Source organism: Rutidosis leptorrhynchoides, chromosome 7 (assembly GCF_046630445.1).
Source record: "Rutidosis leptorrhynchoides isolate AG116_Rl617_1_P2 chromosome 7, CSIRO_AGI_Rlap_v1, whole genome shotgun sequence".
Taxonomy (NCBI): Eukaryota; Viridiplantae; Streptophyta; class Magnoliopsida; order Asterales; family Asteraceae; genus Rutidosis; species Rutidosis leptorrhynchoides.
Window position 1 is genome coordinate 30,292,303 of NC_092339.1, and position 15,149 is coordinate 30,307,451.

Here is a 15,149-nt window from a genome sequence, read left to right on the forward strand (position 1 = left end):
TCTGGCCGTTTGTCAATTCGAGTCTCGGCGATTTTTCTAAAAATCGTCAAAGTTGACTATTTGGCCACATTTTAAAATTCTAAAAAGAGTTGAAACTTTTTTTTTTTTTTTTTTAAATGTCAGTTTTGTATCAGTTGTCATGGTCGGCCTGATGTGTGTTTACTTTTGCCAAAAATCATGTTATATCTTTGAGGTAACGAGAATTTGAAGGCTGTGACCGTTTATCAATCGGAGTTCCGATAATTTTTCTAAAAATCGCTGAAGTGGCCGTTTAGTCATGTTTGACCGAAAAATCATTTTGTTGTATAAGTTATTGTATTTTTGAATGCGACCTCGTTTTTACTTTAACCTTTGACTTTTTACTTTAACCTTTGACTTTTGACCTTGAACTTTGACTTTTCCCGTTAACTTTTCAATTAATTTTTTCGTGTTGACTTTCTCTAAATACTAAAATACTATTTTATGATTATGAAACCATTTGTGTTACGTTGTTTCACACGTCACCTTTTACTAGAATTTTAACTGAGCATGGGTAATATAACATGTTACTATACTGTTGAGTCAGACTCGAGCATTAGGATTGTGGTACACTATGACTTGGCCTAAATTGTTAGACAAATTTTGACCGACATATAAATATATATAATTAATATAGGTTCGTGAATCTGAGGCCAACCCTACACTTGTTCAATGATGTTATATGTATTTTTACTACAAAATACAGTATGGTGAGTTTCATTTGCCTTTTTACCCTTTATATTTTTGGGCTGAGAATACAGGCGCAATTTTTATAAATGTTTTTCGAAATAGACACAAGTAATCGAAACTACATTATATGGTTGAATTATCGAAATCGAATATGCCCCTTTTTATTAAGTCTGGTAATCTAAGAATTAGGGAAAAGACACCCTAATTGACGCGATTCCTAAAGATAGATCTATTGGGCCTAACAAACCCCATCCGAAGTACCGGATGCTTTAGTACTTCGAAATTATATCATGTCCGAAGTAGGATCCCGGAATGATAGGGGATATTCTTATATGTATCTAGTTAATGTCGGTTACCAGGTGTTCACCATATGAATGATTATTTTTTGTCTCTATGCATGGGACGTATATTTATGAGAACTGGAAATGAAATTCTTGTGGTCTATTAAAATGATGGAAATAAATGATTATGATAAACTAATGAACTCACCAACCTTTTGGTTGACACTTTAAAGCATGTTTATTCTCAGGTGTTAAAGAAATCTTCCGCTGTGCATTTGCTCATTTTAAAGATATTACTTGGAGTCTTTCATAGCATATTTCGAAGAACGTTGCATTCGAGTCATTGAGTTCATCAAAGATTATTATTAAATCAATTTATAGTTGGATAGTGAATATTATGAAATGGTATGCATGCCTGTCAATTTTTGATGTAAAGAAAGATTGTCTTTTAAAAACGAATGCAATGTTTGTAAAATATATCATATATAGGTCAAATACCTCGCAATGTAATCAACTATTGTGAATCGTTTATAATGTATATGAACGGGTCCTTTCAGTTGGTATCAGAGCGGTGGTCTTAGCGAACCAGGTCTGCATTAGTGTGTCTAACTGATAAGTCGTTAGGATGCATTAGTGAGTCTGGACTTCGACCGTTTCTGCATGTCAAAAGTTTTGCTTATCGTTTATAGTCGGAAATCATCTTCTTATCATCCATAGGAAATTACCTGCTTATCATTATTAGTCTAGACACGTCTTGCTACATTAATTGCATGAGTAGTGTATAGACAAACTTCATATCTTAGCGTATCTGCTAAATCATATCTTATCGTATCTGTTACTTTAAACTTTACCTGACATACCCCGCAAATTCCTCCGTAATCAATGAAATCTTTTGATCTCTATATATAGATATCCTATGTAAATAGAATATCACCCGATAGCCGAAAAATCATTTTTATATCCAAAATCCTTTATCCAATCGTACGAAATGGAATTTGTCATCAGTTCAAGTCACTCGGATTCCGAAATGGAATCTCACTCAAGCTCCGAAAGCAGTGTGACCGGAATGGATCAACCAATCAGTCATCACCTATTCTGGATGAATTGGGGATGGGTTCGTAGCCTCCTCAATCATTGGAAACAAGAAGAAGGCGATCCTTTCCATCCACCACATTGCCCTCTTGGCGAAGAACCTGAAGCACTTACCGGCGAACCTGTTCGAGACACCATTTTCTCTCTCATTTCCAGGGTATCTCGTCACGATTATATACTACATCAAATTCTAGATTTTATTTATCCGCTCGTTTCGACCGACAATCATCCTGGAATAATAGAAGAAGTCAACGAACTTCGCGCTCGGGTAGTGGCTTTGGAGAATATGGTGCAGAGATTACAAACACCAGTAGCAGCACCAGCAGCATAACCAGTACCACCATCATCAACGCCAACAGTACCATTACCACCTCCAACCACAACCGCGTTGTAAACCTCAACTTCACAATCTGTCCCACGAGCATCAACGTCATACGCACCATAGATACCAAGGAGTACCAACAACAATAACTGACGAAGTATTAATTCATAACTTCATTGGAGAAACATTCCTCGGCGATTATATAATCTCTAAAGTCTTAGAGATTATCTAATCTAGCCCTAACCATAAATCAGTTAAGCGAACCAAAATGATAGAAAGAAGAGTAGAAACCCTGACAAAAATGGTGTGTGATTAACAAGTTAAACTTGTTTTACCAACAGCATCAACAGTACCATCAACGTCACCAGCATCGTCAGTACAGTCAACATCAGAATCAACAACACCTATAACATCACAAACTCCGTCAGTTCAAGAATTACTGTGAACATCATTACGAATCAATAACGTGTATATTGTATCAACAAGTTATGAAGAATTAACTCATTCCCTCTGAAGAAATTATATATATATATATATTATATATATATATATATATATATTTTTTGAAATAAAAAACAAATCTTTCCGTGCTAAGCTATTGTGTGTGAATCTTAACTACTCAGTTAATTCATATTACAAATATGCAATAATGTACGTTCCTCACCCGCGACTTAACCATCGTTAACTACAATCTCTGTCTCAATTCAACAAATTCCAATTCCTAATAAATCAAGTATATATTTGATTTACACTTCATCATTGATGTAACCGAAACTTTTCAGATAACATCATTCGTACTTTGCGAAGTTCACAAGAATTTAACGAAAACCAACATCACTTCTCAACAAATAACGAAGTATTGATTCATAATTTCAATATTATTGAAGAAATACTTATGTAACCTCTAAACCTTCAAGGACTTATTCAATTCTAGTTCCAACCGTAAATCGAATGAGTTTAATTTAGTATTAACTCATTAAAATCTATGTTACATCTGAGGAGAATATATACATATATATTTTCATAAAGACTGTAATAAAATTCTTATGTACAAAATATTAATTGTGAAAATTTTTTAACGGGTAGGTAATACCCGAGAGATATATATAAATTCACAATTAATATGTTACATTCTTCGAATCAGATTAAGCAAATTATCAATTATACTTCCTACTTTCATAATAATATACATTCTTTCATAGAAATCAAAACAACCATACTCATTCAAACCCAATTACGTATTCTGATTTTAAAATCTCAGAATTCAATTCGAGATATAACCGGTACCATTACTTTTAGATTCCTACATCTTTCAAAGCTATACTTTGACTTCAAAAGTGTGTTAGAACATCAAATGTATACAAACGATTACAATCTATGTTCAAACCCTTCGAAAATCTCTGAAGACACTTCAAATAATGAGCAATCGAGATGATGATCCAACCACATATTACCCACAGTTATGTACTTAAAAAGCTCTCGAAACCAAAGTCATAATTCAACACATATCTGTGTCAGATCTTTTGGCATTTATTAGCAAAAATAACCTTGCAATTCCTTTGCAAAGTAGCAAATTATATCACAGCTCCAGCAAGACAACTTCGATTTTTTCATTCGGAGTAGCCTTATCATAATTTTGATATATGTGATTACCCTTTTGTTACCGGAGAACCTTTCATATTCCACCACATTAGCAATAAACTTACCAACAACTTCACTGATCTTGGGCATTCCGAAGAATCTTTATATTTATCGAAACCTCATCATTTACTCATCTCATACGAATCATTGGGAGTTAGCAATTAGTATTTTGAAATCTCACAGCATGTTGACGCCAACAGTTATACATAACGTCTATTTCCAAGGCTTACATACTTCGAATGTGAAGTTTTTGAAAAACACTCTGAACCGCGAACTAGTTCTCGAAATGCTGATGAAGCAACAAAAACTGTAAACGACCTTAGCAGTAAAAAGTTTGATGATAAAGATTAGTGTATTAACAAAGCTCAGAAATAGAGAAGTTTTGGAACTGGAAAACGGATTGAGCAAAGTATGAAGGAGGCTGTGGACAAATCACAAAGACTAAACCTGCCTTCAAAGAATCCAAATGATTCAGTATCTGCTGAAGTCATTAACGAATACCTTGCTCCTAACACTAAACCCTTACAGACAATATTCTTCATCATCCTCTGATATTAGAAATTCTAAGATATCATCGTATCTTTCATTATAAATATCCTCCATATTTCTGAAGATATTTCCATAACTATTCTTATCTGGAATCATTTATCTCTTTGCGCTATCTGTATTACATCAAAAAGAAAACTGTTTAGTTCCTATACTCTGTAAACCTTTGAGTTTAAAATATGAATGTTTTTGAAGTAGTGTTGGAAACTGAAGCATGAGTTAGTATAATATAATGACACTTGATCAACGTGATTATATTACAGTAATTCATGCTGAGTTTCTAAATGGAACGTGATGATTCACAGATCATAACATCATCATGTGCCATGTTATACGACTCTTGTATTCTATTTAACCTCTAAAATATCAAGAAAATATTTCTTGATGATTCGGCCTTTTCCAAGGTATTCTAGTAATTTGACAAGTCAAGATCGTGCCATCACAATTTCCTTCCTAGAACATTAACAATGTTCATTCCGAAAATCATATTTGCGAATTCCGGACCATTACGAAAGCTATTTAATCGCAAGAAGAAGAAACGAAAGGGCAAAGCTCTGAAATAGAAATTCGGGGTATAAACCGCAGCAAATAGAAGAGAACATTAACTATGGATGACGATGACTATAGAAGACAGAAGCAGGGACATCGAAATATAAGGGAAGGTGTAAAAATCTAACAACAACCCGGAAATTACAACCCGTATATATCGATGCATATAGCAATGTAAAGACATGGGAGAACTAGAAACACTATAAACCCAAGAGTATAGTAGAAGTAAATAGATTCTTCTGGTGGCAGATTAAAAAGAAGAATGACAGATATGCAAGTTAAGAGGATATCAAGGATCAGGATGGGATGGAGCATATTAACGAATACTTTAAAGTAGGAATTGAGAAAGAAAGAATAGAAGGTGTGAGTTGTAAGGAAATGGAGAGGATGGATTTATAGGAAAATTTTCGACAGAGCAATCGAAGCAGATTATCGCGTTTAATCAAAGAAGATCTGAATCTCCTTAATTACCGAAGAATCAAATCTTAATATGAAGATTTCTTCTAAATTCCTTAAATTTCGGAAATCAATCTTGACTACGACACCGGTTAAGTCAAACTTACTTTTATTCATTTTCACTCTTAAGTGATAGCTTCATTCGTGCTCTTCACAAAAACAAATCATTTTATCCATATTAATCAATAATGATAAAACCCTAATTATCAGTTCATATACGTCATGAAAACACTCTTACTGTTAGCCATGACAATCTCTATCAAATTTCGGGACGAAATTTCTTTTAACGGGTAGGTAATGTGATGACCCGGAAATTTCCGAACAAATTTAAACTTTAATCTTTATATATATCCGACACGATAAGCAAAATCTGTAATGTTGAGTCCCAAAAGTTTTGAAACTATATTCATTTAATCAAATACCCTTTGACCATGCCTAACGATTCACGAACAATTATGTGTAAATAAATATATATGCATATACATGTGTGCTTATTAAATTGAGATATATTAATAAAACATTGAACGGATTAGTTAATATGAATATAAGCTATGAGATCTATTTTTTTTGAACTTGGAAATGCTATCAAGGTATTGAATGAATAATATGTTACATAAACATATTTGTTCGGTGTAAGTTTATCGATGAGATTAAAAGATAATATCAAATGATTGAATTATCGGATACATTGAACTATGATTATGAGTCTCTGTTATGAGGTCCACTTTGAATTAGGAAACCCTTACTTTTTAACGGTATTTGGAATAAATGGTAAAGTGATTTACAAGTAAGAACAAAGTATCACTTATTGGGAGTTAGACAAAAGTTAGTGGAGAATCGAATTTCATAATACTCGATTTATCATATAGAAGGAATAATTGGGATAAGATTCGTTGACTAGATAAACCCATTTGATATGTTATATTAAGATATATTATTTAGAAAGTTAAAGAAATTAAACTAAACATTTACGCATAAAAGAATGAAATCAAATTAAGTTTTAAAGCATAAACGTTATAGGATTTTTCGATTTTGTAAAGGATCTTAAATTATATAATTAGTCTTGAAAGGATAACTAGTATGTTATTAGATAAATATTTTAAAAATATGTATAAGATTATAACTTTTAATTTAAATTAGTCATAAAACGTTTTGATATTAAACTAATATTAATAAATATACTTTGATAAATAACAAGATTATGAATTATAAAAGTAAATGACCAAAACACTCAAAAGATTAAGTTACACTTTGAGTGGATTATTTTTTTTAATTAATTTAAGTCTAGTTATTAATAAAGGTACGTGTCACAAAATGTTTAATTTAAAATAAAATATTTTGACAAACAAAGAGACTTTAATTTATAGAAGGAAATGACCACAATGCTCAACTTTACAAGTTATATTTTTATAAAGATAATTTATTGTTATGTAAGTCAAATTTTTGTAAAAGGTACACGTCACGTAACATAAAAGGCTAGTTTTCTAAACGTACGAAAGTGCGCACGAAAAACTGAAAGTGGTACATGAGTCGTGAGATCACGACCGTGTCATTTTTGTAAAAATTATATTTTTACTACGCACGTAAATATAATATAATATTTAATTAATTCTAAAGATTAAATATATTATATATTAATTAATATTATTTATAACCTAATGAGAATGAGTGTCGGTAAGGACTATCTACAAAATGGAAATGAAAAGGAAGGTCATACGTGGGGTAGGTTGGATTCAATCTCTTTAAAATGATTGAATTCATTTTCGTTTGATTTAGTTCTCATCTACCTATCTCTCGTACTACACTCTCTATATATAAATTTTAATTATTATTATTATTATTAATATTACTAATATTAATTATTGTTATTATTATTATTATTAGTATTAGAAATATTATTATTAGTATTTATACATAAAATACTACGACGAGGTCATGAGCGAATTATTTCAAAAATGAGTTTTTGCGAGTAGGATAGGGCTCAGGAAATTATGGGTTATAGTTATGGAGGTGATGGGTATGGTTCATGGGTATGCTCGTGAGGTCAATCTAGTAATTATCGTCTCCGTTGCGTCTACGTATCTTTCCTGCAATATTGAATCTCAATATTGATACGTGAGTACTCATAATTTAATTTTTACATACTAATAGTGTATCCCTGACTAGTGCTCGAGAATATAGGATTGTGCATGCTTGTATATTTGATATTGCCCTTAGATAAGTTATGTTGAATCTTAAAGGTTGTTATACTAGGGATGAAATAAGGTATAAAATATGCATGTCCTTGGAAAGCTAGCGAAAAATTAAGAACTTTTCATTTAGATATCAAATGGATTCGATGAACGGTTAGAAAGTTATGAAATAAACGAATTGTATAATTAATTTCGTAATTAAAATTGCTGATGATAATTAGTAAACTAATTTTCTGGGTAATAAAAAGTGGTTATTTGGATTCTACTCGTCGAGTAGATGAATTTTCATATAAAGCACGTCTCGTTTCGTTGAACGGTTGTCAAGTTATGGATAAAAGAAGTTTTGTAAATTTTGATGAAACGTCGATACGGAAACTGAAATTCTCGCTGATCTGCGTTGTTTCAGATTAAAACAAAAATACCACTGAATTCTTTGTTGTAAGGTCTAACAAACGACTCTGGCCGTTTGTCAATTCGAGTCTCGACGATTTTTCTAAAAATCGTCAAAGTTGACTGTTTGGCCACATTTTAAAATTCTAAAAAGAGTTGAAACTTTTTTTTTTTTTTTAAAATGTCAGTTTTGTATCAGTTGTCATGGTCGGCCTGATGTGTGTTTACTTTTGCCAAAAATCATGTTATATCTTTGAGGTAACGAGAATTTGAAGGCTGTGACCGTTTATCAATCGGAGTTCCGATAATTTTTCTAAAAATCGCTGAAGTGGCCGTTTAGTCATGTTTGACCGAAAAATCATTTTGTTGTATAAGTTATTGTATTTTTGCATGCGACCTCGTTTTTACTTTAACCTTTGACTTTTTACTTTAACCTTTGACTTTTGACCTTGAACTTTGACTTTTCCCGTTAACTTTTCAATTAATTTTTTCGTGTTGACTTTCTCTAAATACTAAAATACTATTTTATGATTATGAAACCATTTGTGTTACGTTGTTTCACACGTCACCTTTTACTAGAATTTTAACTGAGCATGGGTAATATAACATGTTACTATACTGTTGAGTCAGACTCGAGCATTAGGATTGTGGTACACTATGACTTGGCCTAAATTGTTAGACAAATTTTGACCGACATATAAATATATATAATTAATATAGGTTCGTGAATCTGAGGCCAACCCTACACTTGTTCAATGATGTTATATGTATTTTTACTACAAAATACAGTATGGTGAGTTTCATTTACCTTTTTACCCTTTATATTTTTGGGCTGAGAATACAGGCGCAATTTTTATAAATGTTTTTCGAAATAGACACAAGTAATCGAAACTACATTATATGGTTGAATTATCGAAATCGAATATGCCCCTTTTTATTAAGTCTGGTAATCTAAGAATTAGGGAACAAACACCCTAATTGACGCGATTCCTAAAGATAGATCTATTGGGCCTAACAAACCCCATCCAAAGTACCGGATGCTTTAGTACTTCGAAATTATATCATGTCCGAAGTAGGATCCCGGAATGATAGGGGATATTCTTATATGTATCTAGTTAATGTCGGTTACCAGGTGTTCACCATATGAATGATTATTTTTTGTCTCTATGCATGGGACGTATATTTATGAGAACTGGAAATGAAATTCTTGTGGTCTATTAAAATGATGGAAATAAATGATTATGATAAACTAATGAACTCACCAACCTTTTGGTTGACACTTTAAAGCATGTTTATTCTCAGGTGTTAAAGAAATCTTCCGCTGTGCATTTGCCCATTTTAAAGATATTACTTGGAGTCTTTCATAGCATATTTCGAAGAACGTTGCATTCGAGTCATTGAGTTCATCAAAGATTATTATTAAATCAATTTATAGTTGGATAGTGGATATTATGAAATGGTATGCATGCCTGTCAATTTTTGATGTAAAGAAAGATTGTCTTTTAAAAACGAATGCAATGTTTGTAAAATATATCATATATAGGTCAAATACCTCGCAATGTAATCAACTATTGTGAATCGTTTATAATGTATATGAACGGGTCCTTTCACTTTAGACCCAACTTTTCCACCATCTCATTTGACACCACGTTCTCGCAACTGCCACCATCAATAATCATATTACATACCTTTCCCTCGGCGGTGACCCGAGTTCGAAAAATGTTATTTCTTAACCAAGCATGTTCATCAGTTGTAGGTACGGGGATAACATTCAAAGCTCGATGCACGATTAACGCTTCTCCTTCATCTTCTTTTGTATCACACTTTGGTTCGTCATGATCATCGTGCGTGGTAAATGTGCGTTGGTTTGGGCAGTCACGTGAGTAATGACCCATTCCATTACACTTAAAACATCGAGGAGCCCAGATGTTATTAGCATTATTATTGGGACCAACACTAGACGATGGTTGTTCTCGTTTTCCTTTATCTAACGTTACTGGACCAGCCTTGTTAACTGGTGGAAATCGTGAAAAAGGAGCTCGATTTTTGCCTCTGATTAACTGTTTCTCAACTTTTAAAGCTAGCTTACAAACATCATTAAACAACCAGAATGGTTGTAAAGTTACCACGTTCGAAATTTCGGGATTTAAGGCTCCCAAAAATCTTGCAATCAACTGATCTTCTTCTTCATTTGAATCACACCGAATACATAGCTTATCGAACTCCCTAATCAATTCTTCAACACTTAAGGACTTTTGTTGAAGTGCATGGTACTCCAAGAATGCTTCATGTCGATAGTTTCCTGGTGGAAATTTGTTTTTTAACAACTTCTTCATCTTTTCCCACGTCTCAATTTTTTATTTCCCCTCTAAAGCTCGATTCTTTTTAACATTATCCTACCACAAAGAAGCATGCTTTCTCAACTTTATTGCGACTACCTTGACCTTCAAGTGCTCCGGAACATCACGCAAGTCAAAGATGCGTTCCACCATACTTAGCCAGTCAAGAAAATCATCTGGTTGCAAGACACCCCTAAACTCAGGAATCTCAATCTTTACTCCCAAGTTCCATAGGGGATTATCACAATTACCCCTTTGGAATCCTCTCGGCGCATTGGCGAAAGGATTCATATCAGACATATCACTGGAGCGATCAGAATCACTCCCCACAAAGTCATGATCACAATTAAACTCTAGTTCAGCAATTCTTCTATTCAGCCAATCAATTTCAACATCCCTTGGATCATCTTCGTTGCCTCGATGGGCATTTCTACGAAGCGGTACTCGATGGTAACCTCCACGATGCATTCTTTCGGTTGCAACATGCGCTCGTGATACCAAATAATCACTTGTATATAATAGAGAAACTAACGTGAACTTTTTTTATTTGATAAATATAATCCAGGAAAAAAACTGATTATCAAACAACCCAAAGGAATGTTTAAATATTAGGAAAACAAGGTAACTTTTTACAGAAATAAATCCACCAGAATAGGAAAAGATTTCTTCCAGAATTTTCTGCCTCTTGATTTTCCTTTGCTGTCCTGGAAAGTCACATTCAATATTTAAGGCCCAATTGACCATCTTCCAGCTGGTAATGCTCTAAAAATTCTTGCAGGCCCGATACCTTCTTGGGTCGACACTGGTAAACCTTGGCTCACCTTTGATCTGCACCTTTACTAGGCGATCCTACATCAAGTAGCTTAGCACAACGTTTGTAACATTAATACTTAATGTAACAGTTTGAAAGTTTGCAAATTAATTTGTTCATTTTTTGTAGGTTGATCTGTTAATCCAATCAATGGCGTTCCATGATGATGAAGGTGCCCAGGCTAAAGGTAACATCTATTTGTATTTATTTTCTATTATATCACGTATTAATTAATTTAAATCAAAAGACGAAATGTACTTGCAGTTAGGTTAAAATAAGATTTAAATTGCAGCATACTTGGTGTTTCATTGACCACTGTGGGTGTTTAGTTTATATAAATAATAGATCTAATCTGAATTTCTTTACATGTGATAGCATTTTGGAAACACTGATTACGTCTCGAATTTCAAGCCTTTAAACATTGACTACAATGAGTTGGCTACATTTATCTTTAACATTATAATGGAGGTGGAGCTTCTCGAGTTGAACTTGGTTCGAACATGTACTCTGGAAAATTAGTTTGCTTGTACCGTTAATCATCACGATAAGAAACTTTTTTTGTTTCATTAGTTTATTATTCAAGTTGAACTGATTCATAATTTTTGTATGAATTTAAATGGTTCTCTCCATCTAATCTCGAGGTTGATTACTAAATGTTCCATTTCTTAACTATGTGAACTATTGTTCATGCATAATAAGGAGTTTTTTTTATTTGTGACAATTTTGAGAGTAAAAGTATAATCTAAATAATAAGAGGTTGTTTTGATGACTATATGGGCATTTGACCCATTTGGGTTTAGTCGTGTCAAAATGAGTTATTGATAGTGTCAGCATATTTATTCTATCGAGTTATGTAACCTCGCAAGTTTAGGTGTTATATAAGTGAGTGTTTATTGTTTCGGTTAAGAATGAGACTTTTTGACCCGTTTGGGTTATAAATGGTAATGTTTAGTGAGTGAGTGTTTTTTACCCATTTACAAATTAACAGCACGCGGTTAATATCAACTAAGGAATGAATGTCAGACACTTTTCTTAGTATGAATGTTATTTGAATGGGAATTAATTTAATCAATTGACTATTAGAGTAAATGGCATATAGTGCTCATGAAACAAGGTTTATATTTTATAAACTTAAATCTCTAGGCCTTCTTAATTTTTGTATGTTATAGGTGGATGATTTAACCCATTAGAGTAAATGGCTTGTTAAGTAGCTCAAAAATTTAATCATATTATGTTTATTTCATTCACAAAAATTCTTGTGATACTCTCTTTATTATACCGTTAATTGATATAATTAAGAGTTATCGTACAACGCACAGGCTCTCAAAGGCTAGTATAATATATTACACACACACACACACACACACACACACACACACACATATATATATATATATATATATATATATATATATATATATACACTAGTGAAATGACCCATGAAATTACGGGTTTGTTTAAATGAAACAATTTAATGACATGTTTTAGATATTAAAGGAATGTAAATGCTAAAGTCATTTATTTTAGTGATCTGTTTGACTAAGAAACTTGTTGTTGTTTTATACAAATATATAGAGACATTTATTTTCGCATAGATATGTAACGTCATTAATTTCCTAAAAAGAATCTATATTTGAATATTAATAATATAATAATAATTATTATTATATTAAAAGTCAATAATAATAATAATAAAGTTCGCTCAAAGTTGAGTATTTATATTTTTAATAATAATAATTATTATTATTATTAATAATAAATGTCTTTTAAATTTTTTTAGAAATTTAAAATACAATTATTATAAAAAAGTTGTACAATATGCTTTAAAATTTGGGTGTTCTGTAGAAGATTTTATAATTTAGGAGAGATTAATATTTGTTTTTATAAAAGATTTCATACTATTTTTAGGAGAGATTAATTATAATGGTGTTAGAATTTGTTCTTATATTTATATTTATTTATGATGATATTATGATGATTCATGGCAATTTTTCGATGGCTATTTTCCTTTTTTTAGTGACAGTACAATTCTAACAGTAATGAACATAATACAAAAGAAACATGTATCACAAACCAAAAAATCGAAACATCTTTCACCATTAAACAAATATTCAAACAATACTAAACAAAAATCAAAAAAACATTTAAGAAAAACAAAAAAAAAACTATAGATGAAATATTGAGAGTTATTATCTAATTACAAATCCTTAAAAATTGTAAAATCCGTTTTAATTTTCCAAAAGATTACAACATATTTTTTTCGTAGTTTAATATTTTTGGTTTTAATTGTGGATAATTATAGAAATTATTTTGTGAATAATTTGTTAAGAGTTATCTAATTACAAATTTGTTAAAAAAATATTTGAATCCGTCAAAAAATATGGAATCCATATTGTCAATATTTTAAAATCCATTTTAATTTTCCAAAAGATTGAAACATATTTGTTTTCGTACTTAAATATTTTTGTTTTAAATTGTGGATAAATATAGCAATTATTTTGTGAATAATTTGTTAAGAATTATCTAATTACATATTTGTTAAAAAATAATCAAATCTGTAAAAATACACCGAATCCATGTTTGGCAATTTTAGTGGTATTGTTAAAGAACTGGTATTCATGGTATTCTAATGGTGTTAGAATTTGTTCTTATATTTGTACTTATATTTATTGATGATGATATTATGATGATTCATGGCAATTTTTTGATGGCTATTTTCCTTTTTTAGTGACAGTACAATTCTAACAGTAATAAACATTATACAAAAGAAACATGTATCACAAACCGGAAAATCAAAACATCTTTCACCATTAAACAAATATTCAAACAATACTAAACAAAAATCAAAAAAACATTTAGGAAAAACAAAAAAAAACTATAGATGAAACATCATCAGCCGTTTTAAGATGTTTGTTGTTGAACAACCACATAAGAACAGCTGAATTTGGATTGCATTTGATGGTAATAAACAAACTTTGAGATAGCATCTTAATTCTACAGCAATCAAATATGTTAGATTGCATCATGAAATAACTGTTGTGCTGCAATCAAAGGGAAAAACCATAAATCAAAGGAAGAAACATGAAAAATATACGAACCGGTAGAAGCAGATTATATTGAAGCAGATTAATTGAACCTTCGCATTTTTTTAGTTTAGAGCAGATTGCTTTTTTTTTTTTTACAGAACATTGAAATTGAAATAGTGAAGAGAGAGATACGCATAGCAGCTTCCTTTTAAACTCAACTCCTTTCCTACAATTTTGGCATATAATATTGGCAAATATCGATACCGTTTGTTTTTTTTCGTACAATTTTTTTTATAAATGATGACATAAGCATATGTGCTGTTATGATGCCACGTGTTTTGACTTAGTGAAATTAAGGGGGAGATTAGCTTTATGATGATGTCATCGTTTTAGCATTATAATAGAATATATATATATATATATATATATATATATATATATATATATATATATATATATATATATATATATATATATATATGATCAAGAGGGAAGTAACCAATCGGGGAGAAGTGGGGGGAAGCAAAATCTATTTTTTTCTTTTCATTTTTTTAAAAAACTTTGTTCACGAACATTATAGATAGGATGAAAATATGAACATTTAATAAAGACACTTTGTAATAAATGTTTTTATTTTGACGGGAAAACGCTCGAAGAACTAATATATAACAATTATCGTGTTTTTCGAGCGTATGTTGAGTTTTAGATATTAGGGTTTAGATATTAAGGTTTATAGGGTTTAGATATTAGGGTTTAGAAATTTAGGGTTTAGCATTTAGATTTAGGGTTTAGATTT

The 15,149-nt window shown here is 31.3% G+C and overlaps 1 pseudogene; it reads left to right on the forward strand.

Annotated features, from left to right (window-relative positions):
* Positions 1-11,477: 11,477 nt before the first annotated feature.
* The window catches only part of LOC139859075 (protein FAR1-RELATED SEQUENCE 5-like), a 51,015-nt pseudogene continuing 47,343 nt past the window's right edge, over positions 11,478-15,149 (forward strand).